The sequence below is a fragment of the Amphiura filiformis genome, chromosome 13 (genome assembly GCF_039555335.1).
Source record: "Amphiura filiformis chromosome 13, Afil_fr2py, whole genome shotgun sequence".
Lineage (NCBI taxonomy): Eukaryota > Metazoa > Echinodermata > Ophiuroidea > Amphilepidida > Amphiuridae > Amphiura > Amphiura filiformis.
The window spans coordinates 63,473,112-63,484,027 of NC_092640.1; the positions used below are offsets into that span (position 1 = coordinate 63,473,112).

At 35.2% G+C, this 10,916-nt stretch overlaps 1 long non-coding RNA gene across 1 annotated transcript; it reads left to right on the forward strand.

Annotated features, from left to right (window-relative positions):
• Window positions 1-5,393: 5,393 nt before the first annotated feature.
• On the forward strand, window positions 5,394-8,700 carry LOC140167358 (uncharacterized). Its single transcript, XR_011861047.1, has 3 exons — window positions 5,394-5,441; window positions 5,731-5,854; window positions 7,507-8,700. It is a non-coding gene; the product is annotated as an uncharacterized lncRNA (long non-coding RNA).
• Window positions 8,701-10,916: the final 2,216 nt, after the last annotated feature.

Here is a 10,916-nt window from a genome sequence, read left to right on the forward strand (position 1 = left end):
CAATAAAGGCTTATCATTGGTTGAAACGCCCTGCCGCTTGCCGCAGCGGCAAGCGGCAGGAAAGTATGCTGGAGGCTTTACACCGTAAGTGCGATAAGCATGATATAAGATGTGTAAAACCTGCGCAGATGGTATCCATTTATATCGATTTAAATTCAAATGATTCGTATTCTCGAGGTAAATTCACAATATTTTGTCACAAAATTGAGATTTATTTGAATGCAGCGATGTAGAGTTCGATTTAAAAGAATATATTCGAGTTGACACCAAAGAAAGACGGTAGGCAATCCATGCTGACAATCCATATTAGACAACATACAGAAGAGACGCCTTTCTAGTGCAGTCATTGCAAATTCAAGCAAAGTGGCAATAATCAATTGAGGCAATTTATACCTCATAAAAGTGAAACCATACCAGTGTAAATATTATGATTTGACCTACTCATAGCAAACTAATTTAAATCAACATTTCCCCCCATTTGGATGATATTCAATGTTTTAATTAATTCAAAACTCTATTGTGATTATAACTTGAATAATAATTGATATTGTGTTTGGTTATACGTTTATAAACACAAATGCCAAAGACCAGAATACCCTTTTAAACCAAGTTCACGAAATAGCACAACACAAACAACACACTGTATTATGATTTTAACGTTCTTTCTTTTGAGGAATTAAGCATTTTCAATATGAACTTTGAAATGTTTTTTTGTTATAAATACCAGCAAAGAAAATCCAGATTTGTAAACCCAACTGCATTTTTTGATGGGGTTTTATTCGCCATCTCACTCGTGTTCTCGATTTAGACGGAAAAAACTCTTTGTTGAATCAGCGGAGCACACACGTGCAACAACGCATCGCGTTGCGTAGCTAGGTGTGCAATTTTGTTAACGCGCAGATACCTTGTGACTACGCGACGCTTATCTGCATGCACGGCGCAACATTTTCATATTGCTCGTGCATTTACACTGATCTTACAAATACCTCGTGATCGAATGGCTCCGTTTTATTTGATAAAATGTGGGTTTTCTTCAAGTTCTTTCGTCCGATTTAAATATCAATGAAGCTTCGTTTACATTGGAAATTGTGAACACTTTTAACCATTATTTCAATGTTCAAAATCTCCGTAAAATGACGATTAAGGCACACGACATACTCAATAATACAGCATATACATAATAAAAGCAAGATCGGGTCCACCCCCAAATACCTAAACATTTCAGGTCTTTTGGGGGAAAATATGTATTTCTTCAATTCGGAAGGTCAACATTTTCAAATGATGGACGGCGTTTCCTCCCAGCTACATACATTATAAGTACATACTATTAAGTAGTAATTAATAGATGTTCTATACGTATTTGGACACCTAATTTAACACAACGCGACTTTGTTCTCTCAAGTTATACAGATTTCAATGGAAAAGAGAGCCTTGCAAAAGTGACACAAGTTGGGATGTTCTTCCATCAGGGCGATCTCCTCCGGCTAGTAGCAGTTCATTTAGCGCGACAGTGCTCAAAATGAGAATTTAGGTACTCTGGTGCAATATCATTGTAGATTTTAAAAACATGACCGAGTTTAAGTTGTTAAGACCTGTCTTCCAACTTTCAACATAATCCAGCTTCTAAAGTTGCTGGAGGACCTGGGCGCTAGTTTCAATATGAAGCGAATCATTTAGTTTCCATTACTTGCAGCTTCTTTTTCTTTTTTACAGAAAGTGAAGAAAAGCACGAAGAGCAACAATAATCAAAATGACATTGCATAAGGGCAGTGCAAAGGGTATTCCGGATTCGTTCATTCAAAAAGTGACCCTGCCTAGTACAGGGTGTATCAAAATGATTGGTACCGAGGACTTCTCATTTTTACTGATTTTGTTTTACTATTTGCTGTACCAGTTTGGGGTAAATTGTTTAAATATTTGTAATTATAGTAGTTTTATCTTCTCTAAGAATTTTAGATCATAAAGATAGCACATTTTGTTCAGAAGTTACATGATTCTAAGGGAAAGTAAGTGTTTTTACACTTTCATCGTAACGCTGGATCAGTAGCGCACCATTTTCAAAGCTCTATTTTAATACAAATACCTTGTATGTTGAAAATCATGGAAATGTTTATTTTCTTCCTTGCCTATTTCTTCATTCATAATACAGATATAAATGTTCTAATCAATATTTATTGGTTGAGAGTAATATTATTGACTTGAATCATTTTGGTGGGGTGAAAGAAATTTGTGTATCAATACCTTCCAGGGCGGTAATTTAAATTGTAGTATTAGATGCATTGAGATTACTATAAAGTAGACACAATGTGGCAGAATGGCTATAGACTGTAGACAGTGTAGGTTAGACCTGGTAGAAGTTATTGGAATGGCTCCACAGTATTCCACACTTTAGCGAACATTCATATATAGTAAAGACACGAAGCTATGGAGAAGTGCAGAGAAGATTTAGAAGACAGTTTCCAAGAGCAAGGAGTATCCCATGCAAACATGCTATAACTTGCAATGTTTCAAGATGGGCAGTTACAACATGGATCCATCCCAGGTGTTAAGTTCATTCAAGATAGGGCTTCACCTCACCTCAAGGCATGTGTAAAGTAATTTTATGTTATGTAGACTGAGGTAAGATATTGAAGAGCATGTTTGCAATAAATAGTTCAAGCAGTGGACTATCCATATTGTGTTTTGTAAGTAAAACCATGATTACGTCGATTTTTGTTTAAATTACAATAGCTCCCAGACGCATCAACCTATTATCTTCAGATTATTAGATCAATAAGTTAACATATGCCCCTTTCTATTTATAGTACAAAACTATATTAATTGTCATTTTATATTTTTGATATATTTTTGAAAATGTCACATAACCCGGTACCAATCATTTTGATACACCCTGTATAAGAAACTATCTACTACACACCCGGGTTAATTCTGAATTTACACTTAATTTGGATGTATTTTGTCTTGGGTCTAATCTCTAGCATGGAAAGTTTGCTATATCTTTATAAATATATTGATTGTTTGTACTAGATGTGGGTTTTTGCATCTCATATTTGAAAGTACCAATGTTTAATTTCAATATTTTGAAACCACAAACCACAACTGGGTGCTATGATGTACGAGATTGGGCTACGAGTATGCATTTTACCAAGTTGGCAATATAAATTTCCGTTGAAGAGTTTTTGTTGAAGACTTTGGGCAGATATGAAATGTGCTGTATAGGTTTTTTTGTTCATGGATGAAATTTGCACCTAACACATTCAAATTGGTTAAAATTTGACGAAAATAGGATATTTGTGACGTGTCATGTCAAAAGGAGACACTTTTGGGCAGGATCGTAAATGGAGAAATAGCCAAAAATTTGCCCGCGGGGGATTTTTTCACAATTTGGGTTTGTTGCGAATTAGTGATGTTATTAATGTTAAAAATATTGTCTGATAGTTTCAGACCGGAATATAACTGGCATGTTGTAAATTTTTAAAGACATTTTTCAAGGTAATTCCTACTCTCAACATTGTCAATAATATTTTTAAAGGCCGATATCTCAATTTCCAATTTTATAATACCATAACTTACGAACTCAATATCTTCGCTTAGGAATGTCCGATTTCATTGGGTAATGGGGCTGTGATGGATTTTTTCCCCAATAAATTGTTTTCAAAAATCGAAAGGTGGGATGGTCCTAGAGGTGATTTTGCACCTGTTTGTCCCATTCTTTTCGCTGGCATTTTATTCTTTACTTTGTCTTGATTATTAGTATGTGCAATATTTATATAATATATTTATCTTTGTAATTGTATTTGAGCCAGTGATGAAGAATAATAAATAAAAATAAAAAGGTAAAACGGCGTTGTGGAGCAAAACATCTCTTTATCTAAGATATGTCAAAACCTCAAAATTGATAACCTGCCCAAAAGTGTCTCCTTTTGACATGACACGTCACATTTTCTTTTTAATTAATACTTGTCTAATTGTTTTTGTCATACCAATCGAATGACAATAATATTCCTAGTAGCCAAAGTTTCATAAATATACCAGTTATACCACATCCATCCATCCCTGGTAGTGTTATACTCAGAAACGGATTTTACTATCAATACATTACATATTATCTATTTTTGACTATAACAATGTAAACATGAGCAAGGTCATATTTTTGATAATGAATCGCCAATTGAATCTGAAAATATATACACAATTAAAAAAAACCCTACTTTTGTAGGGGTTGGGGGTCTATTTTGAGTGCCACGGAGTTCCAATATAACTTGACAGACAAATTTATTGAATTCAGCATACCAGAATTAACCTAAATAATTTGGTTGCCAGCGTTTACGCAAACTTGCCGCTAGATGCTTAAATAAGCACATATTTCCAAAATAGAACCAGTCTAAACAATCAAAAGTGCAAAATATGACTTTAAACTTAATTATTTCAATTCATGTCTGAGAGTACTTGCTTACTTGCTTAAGATGAGTGGTGTCCTCGAACTACAACAGCACGCCAAACCCTTCTGTCCTGCATGGCCGTTCCCAAATCCATAACATCCAGTCCAGTGTCCTGTTTCAATACATCCACGTATGTTAGAGGGGGTCTGCCAGGTTTTCTGTTTCCATGTTTTGGTGTCCAATGGATCAGCTTGGCTACAGGCTCATTTTTGCTTCTGTATGCATGCCCAGCGAAACGTGTCCTCCTCTCTCTGATCTTCTGTGAAAGTTTTGGTAGGTCCCCATACAGCTCTTTGTTTGTGATGTGCTGCTTCCAATTGATGTTGTAAACTGCTCTAGCTGAGAGTACACAGCTGCCTTAAAGTAGGCTGATGGTAAGTTAATGGTGGAAAGCTGCCATTTGTTTTAACATAATTATGTGTTATACAGACTGTATCAAAATTATTGTTCTCCGACAGCTTTCAATTAAAAACTGTGTCGGCATTATGACAGTAACTAAAGGGGAAAAGCTGCCATATGTTAATAATGTTGTATTACATAGGCTGTATCAAAATAATTGTTTTCCGACTGTGTTTAATGAATGTGAATATTTTTAATCATGTTGCTGAAATTCTTTGGCAATTTTGTTTAAATATTCAAATCGCTAAGAATGCCAGGTTTTATAATAATTGTAGCTTATGAGAATAACACATTCTGTGAAGAAGGTCTTCCTTTCACGATTTTATCATACAATCTGGCTTGGTGTCGTATCCCCAAGTGATAACAATGATGTTTATAAACATGTTTATAAAATAACCCTAGTATTAAATTTTGCTTGGCACAGTGGAAGCACTAGAATAATAAATCTTGCAAGCAGTGAACAAATTATTATTACCCGGTCACGTGTTACATACAACAATCACATTAGCAGTATACGCAACCCTTGTACATGTAAAACTTTCGATCCATGTTCTTCCACCATTTTGATAAGGAAATAGTTGTCATTATCAATTTTGTCAAGTAAGACTGCCTTTGATTTAGGCCTATGTGATTTTTGTAATAATAAAGGTTCTTAATAAAATGTATGTTACCGATGATCACGCATAATACACATGTTTTTTTTTTCTACAGGAAAAGTTATTTTAACGCGAAAACTTAATAATGTTTAGATTAGTCTTGCCCATATGGATATATGGTAAGCCTACTAAACCGTCTCAAGGTCTCAAAGTTGCAGTTTCATATTTATCCGTATTTCTACAACAAACACTCTTTGATTAATATCACATCTTTATTTTAATGATACATACAGAAATGGACACTACCTTCTTGCAAAACAGAGTGCCAGTCGATGAGGGTCCTATTGGCATGCTTAATATTGATACATTGCTGGTCATTTTCAACTTGTCGTTATACGAGAAGTTAATCGCAATGAGGTAAGATAGTAATACTATTCGCCGTAGAAGTGACGTAATAATCGGATTAACTACCATAGCAATAGATGAATACAATTTGCAGATGCACTAATCACCTGTGTATGTCTGCAAACATAGATTGAATACAATAATGCTCTTTTCAAAGATACTAATCTTAACAGGTACTCAGACTTTCTTTGGCATTCGTGATCGGGCCAAGCGGTTTTTAAAATGCGTAAAAAACAACTTGATTTTAATGCTAGTTATTGCATATTCTAAGGAAGTCTGATTATCTTTTTGAAATAGCCGAGTGGGCGGGTTTTCGCTGAAATATGTTTTGAGGGAAAACAGAAGCATCATATGTTTAAAGGAATATATGAATAATAACTGCACAACATGTATAACGATTCGTGATACCCAATTGTGGTACAATTGGTGTTGTTTAGGAGGCGGATAATTTTATCTCAATTTTATATACTTCAAAATATTTTAGAATTTAGTGAAAATGAACGCTCAAAAATGATGAAAAAAATCTATATGTAATTTTTACATAGAACCACGATAAAGATTACTGTATCGTTTTTATGGTAATCTAATCTTCCATTTTCTAAAATCATCTTGGGGGTTATATGCGAAAATCTTGAATAAACTGGGGTGGGGACCCAACGTCTATACCTCGGGGACTATAGGCCTACAAGAAAATGGCAGGCTCCCTATACATTGCATGGACCGATATACCATGCACGACGCAGTCAAAATCGATATATGTATTGTGCGCAGCACAGTACACGTATTGTTGTATTTCTATTCTATACCCGATAAATGTTGGAGTTGCTTATAGCGTATATGTTTAAAATTCAAGTTGGCTACCAACAAGTCGTGTGGTCCAATGGATTAGTGCGCTGGACTTGAGTATTCTGTATGTAGCTGCGACGTGGGTTCGAGGCCCACCTCTGGGAGTTGGTTTTAGGCGTTTGAAATTTTCTTTTTGCGGTTGAATTAGCAAACCAACTCATTACGAGGGGTTATGGGGGCTCAACCCCCTAACCCCTGCAAAGACCACACTGATGGGTTCTGCAAATAGACTGCCCCTGTCTACAGAGTATCACTGTAGAGAGGCATTGTGGGCTGCCACTTGCCCATATGAATAGATTGCATTTTTAATACCTACTCAAGAGATGGTGGCCCTGAAAAGAGTCTTTTATAGCAGGTGCCCTTTTCCTACTGAAGATGCGGCGGCTCGGTAGACTGCTATTTGTCTACAGACTAGAAGTCTGTCAAATTTAGTATGTACAGTGATCTATGCAGACCTAATATCCGCTGATCATAGAATTTATAGGGCCACCAAATATAGGAAAGAGTCCGCTACTATAATAATCGACTGCTTTTCAGAGCTTGAACGGCTCTTTTCAGAGCCACAAAATCGTCAGTAGGAAAGGGCCCTAACTACCCACGATTATTTTATTAACCAACATCTCTTCCATAGATAAAGGGCAATCTATACTCACAGAATCATTGGGCAATGGCAATGAACGGGCAGCATACTATAATGTTCTCTTGATATAGGACATATATATATATCTAGATGTTATTTAAAAGATTTGTATCTTAAATAGCATTCTTAAAAGTATATCGCGGAATTTTATATAATATTTATTTGTATTTTTATGTAGGGTAAGCAAGGAGTGGCATCTAATAATCAAAAACCATGCCTGGACTGTCATCGACTTCAGAGACATAGGTCCTACCAGAAATGTTCAAGAATCTAGAAGACTGTTCAGACGGTTTGTATTACAAAATGGACCAAATATTTTTGAGTACCGAGAGTGCGGCAATGAATGGCGATTTCCAACGAACGAAAATGATGTGTTAAAGTTCTTGACTCTTTATGCTGGTATAGGTTTGCAAGATATTTATCTATCTGTATCCAACGACGAAATCATGAGCTATTTGCGCGTGAACTGTCCTAATATAAACACTCTTGGGTTACCTTTCGAAACAGTGCGCGAAAAGTACCATGTAAGAGTACCTAAATACGATTACGAAAACCTGTATCAACTGCTGTATATTCTGCCGAAATTACAACGATTGCATCTGACATGGCATGTAGGCGACGGATGGAGTGTCATTGAATGGAATTATGAACAAATTATTCAATTGTTACAAAAATGTAATTTGCGATATGTAGGCCTTCACGAGATCGACACATCTTTTTTAGATAGGTTGACGAAGATGTCACCTGTAACATTAACAAGTTTACGTGAGATGGATTTACGCGTTTATATGAGCAAAGATCTAATGAGTTTGTGTCCTCAACAGTAGAGGTGGTTGATAAGATATTGTCCTCAACATTAGGGTGCATGACATCATTAACATGCTTCAAACTCACTGGTGATTCTTGTGGCCCTATGAGATCTATTGAGCTCGATGTTAACAGACTTTTACCATCAATAGCTCACTGGACACACCTGAAAATGTTGACCTTGCGATGGGTGCTTTATTCGACAGAAGCATTTGAAATGATGATACAGGGATCGCAACTAGGTTTCATTATCATTGAGGTATGGGACTTTTTATTTTTTCGGAGAAGAGCAGGAAGGGCAACTACTTGATTATATTTCTACACGTTCATACTACATACTCTGAAAATTTTAGAAAATTCGCACGAATCCGTTTTTTTTAAATCATATTTTTGTTCCTAAAATGGGGTTATAGCGCCCTCAACGGGCACTCTCTCCATAGGGCTACATGTAAAGACCAGTTATAGACAAATGGCCCTAAAATAAAACGGACTCGTGCGAATTTCCTCAAATTTTGCATATGATGTAGATTTAACATCTGGAATGTAATGTAAGTGATATCGTTGCTGCTCTTCTAAATTCATTTTTAAAATGTGATTGCTTAATCTAGAAATTCTTGAATTAAAAGGAATATCCGTGACGTCATCTGTGGTTAATTCATCTGAAGAAAATTAAATCGTTACAGTTGTCGTCTCATTATATTGCGTCACAGTATTCTTCTGAAAGTTTACAATCACTTTCATACCACCCCACGCTTGAAAACCTTGCGGTATGGCAGGCATATGATGAGGCAAATCGGACAAATTGGGTTGAGCGAATATATGACATATTGGTTACACTTCCTAAGATGAAACATGTGAAACTGACTGGATACGATATAGTTTCTTGTTATAGTCAAGCTTCGTATCCAATCCTAGAATGTGCAGAAATTGAAGTGACCCAATGTATGAGTAAAGATACATTGGAAGGTTGTAGTCTTCCGGAACATGTGACTTCTAAAATATTGAAGTTAGAGAATATCTAAAATATTGAAACAATGGGTATTGAACCTTGAAACTAACAAAGCAAGAATGTGATTTACAATTTTGGAATTTACACAGGATAAAGTAAGAATTTTACATTTAAGAATATACAGTGGATGCTGGTCGCAGGCCACCAACCTCCACAATGTAAGTCGTGAGAACTTTGTTTAAATTTGTACTTTCTCGATAAGAATATACACATATAACAAAGGCAACAAAGCACATGAATACCTAATTATTAAAGCCATATTATAATATTTTCATACAAAATAGATTAGCATTTCTTTGCCATAAAATGTTAGCTTTTACCGTCAGATATATCCCCTTTTATTTTTGAGCCGAACAACTAAGGCAAACCAAACAAAATTGGAATTTACTACCAGCGCCGATGTTGCCATCACTCCTTCGGTCGTGTTATGGTACGATCCTTTGTTGTGTAGATCACCGTCCCGCACGCCGTGTACGTACTGTGTTTAACATCGTGTATGCGTTCGACTAATAATTCCATCGTAATAATAAAACGACGGTTCCTGCGTTTAATTCAAAATCTCGGATTTTGACTAAATTACAGCACCTAGAGTCTTGATTTTTGCAGGGCATGTTGGTTTAATAAAATACAATATAATCGGGTAAGAAATATTGAGGCGTCCTCCTCAGCAAATGTTATAATATGGCTTTAAGCTTTAGCCTTTATATCTTTAAGAATTCGGCAGAGTGACGAATTGAGCATTTTGAGCAAATTGAGTTATTGTATGCTTGTGATTATATTATGTTTCAGGTGATCTTTCATTTCCACCAAAAGTTAATGATAAATCTTGATCCCCGATTTAGATATTGAAATTGTGATCTAGACGAGTCGGGCCTAAGTGCGATTAATGAATTTGACAAAGAGATGAATCGTATACTTAGCTGTACAAATATATTGTATAGTACAGCTGGAAACACGAAATTTTCTATAGTAAATGCCTTATACTGTTATATTTGATACCAATAAATTTAATTTGTATATAAATCGTATATGATGTATGGATATTGGGTATGGATGATGCGTGTTGAGGGGATGAAAGGGTTTAACAATATGCTTGGTGAGTTGGGGTGTGCGTGTATGTAAATTAGGGGTGAGTGGAGTGTATGTTGTTTCATGATGGGAATATGTGTGCTTGTATGAAGATGAACGTAGGTGCTACTTTTATAGTATTTTATATTAATATGAAATTTCTGTTTTTGTGCAATAGTGGGCCTGCAAATTATCACGATGTGTTTTAACAATTTATTTCCTAATAATATTTTTGAATAATTTATCATTTTTGTATGTTTTTGTGCAATAGTGGTCTTGATGATGTATTTTAATAATTTAAATATAACTTGTACATAAATCATATTATAACGTTTTATTGTGAAAGATGTATGGATGATGTGTGTTGAGAGGGTGAGAGAGGAGTGCATGTGAGAGTGTGACTGTATGAGGAAGAATGCAGGGTTACTATTTTATTTATTATATATATTTTGTCTTTTAGTAAAAGATCGTATAATTTTTTAGTTTTTAGTCTATGTACACTAATATATTATATTTTAAATTAACTTGTGTTTGTTAGTAATATTTTAATATCCACACGGACATGTGGAAGAACAATATTGTATTGAACATGTTTTTACCGTGTATAAATAAAGCTATTATTATTATTATTATTATTAATGGGTAGCTATTTGTATCCTCTATCCAGTGATACCAAAATAAGTACAAACATTTCCCACACGATA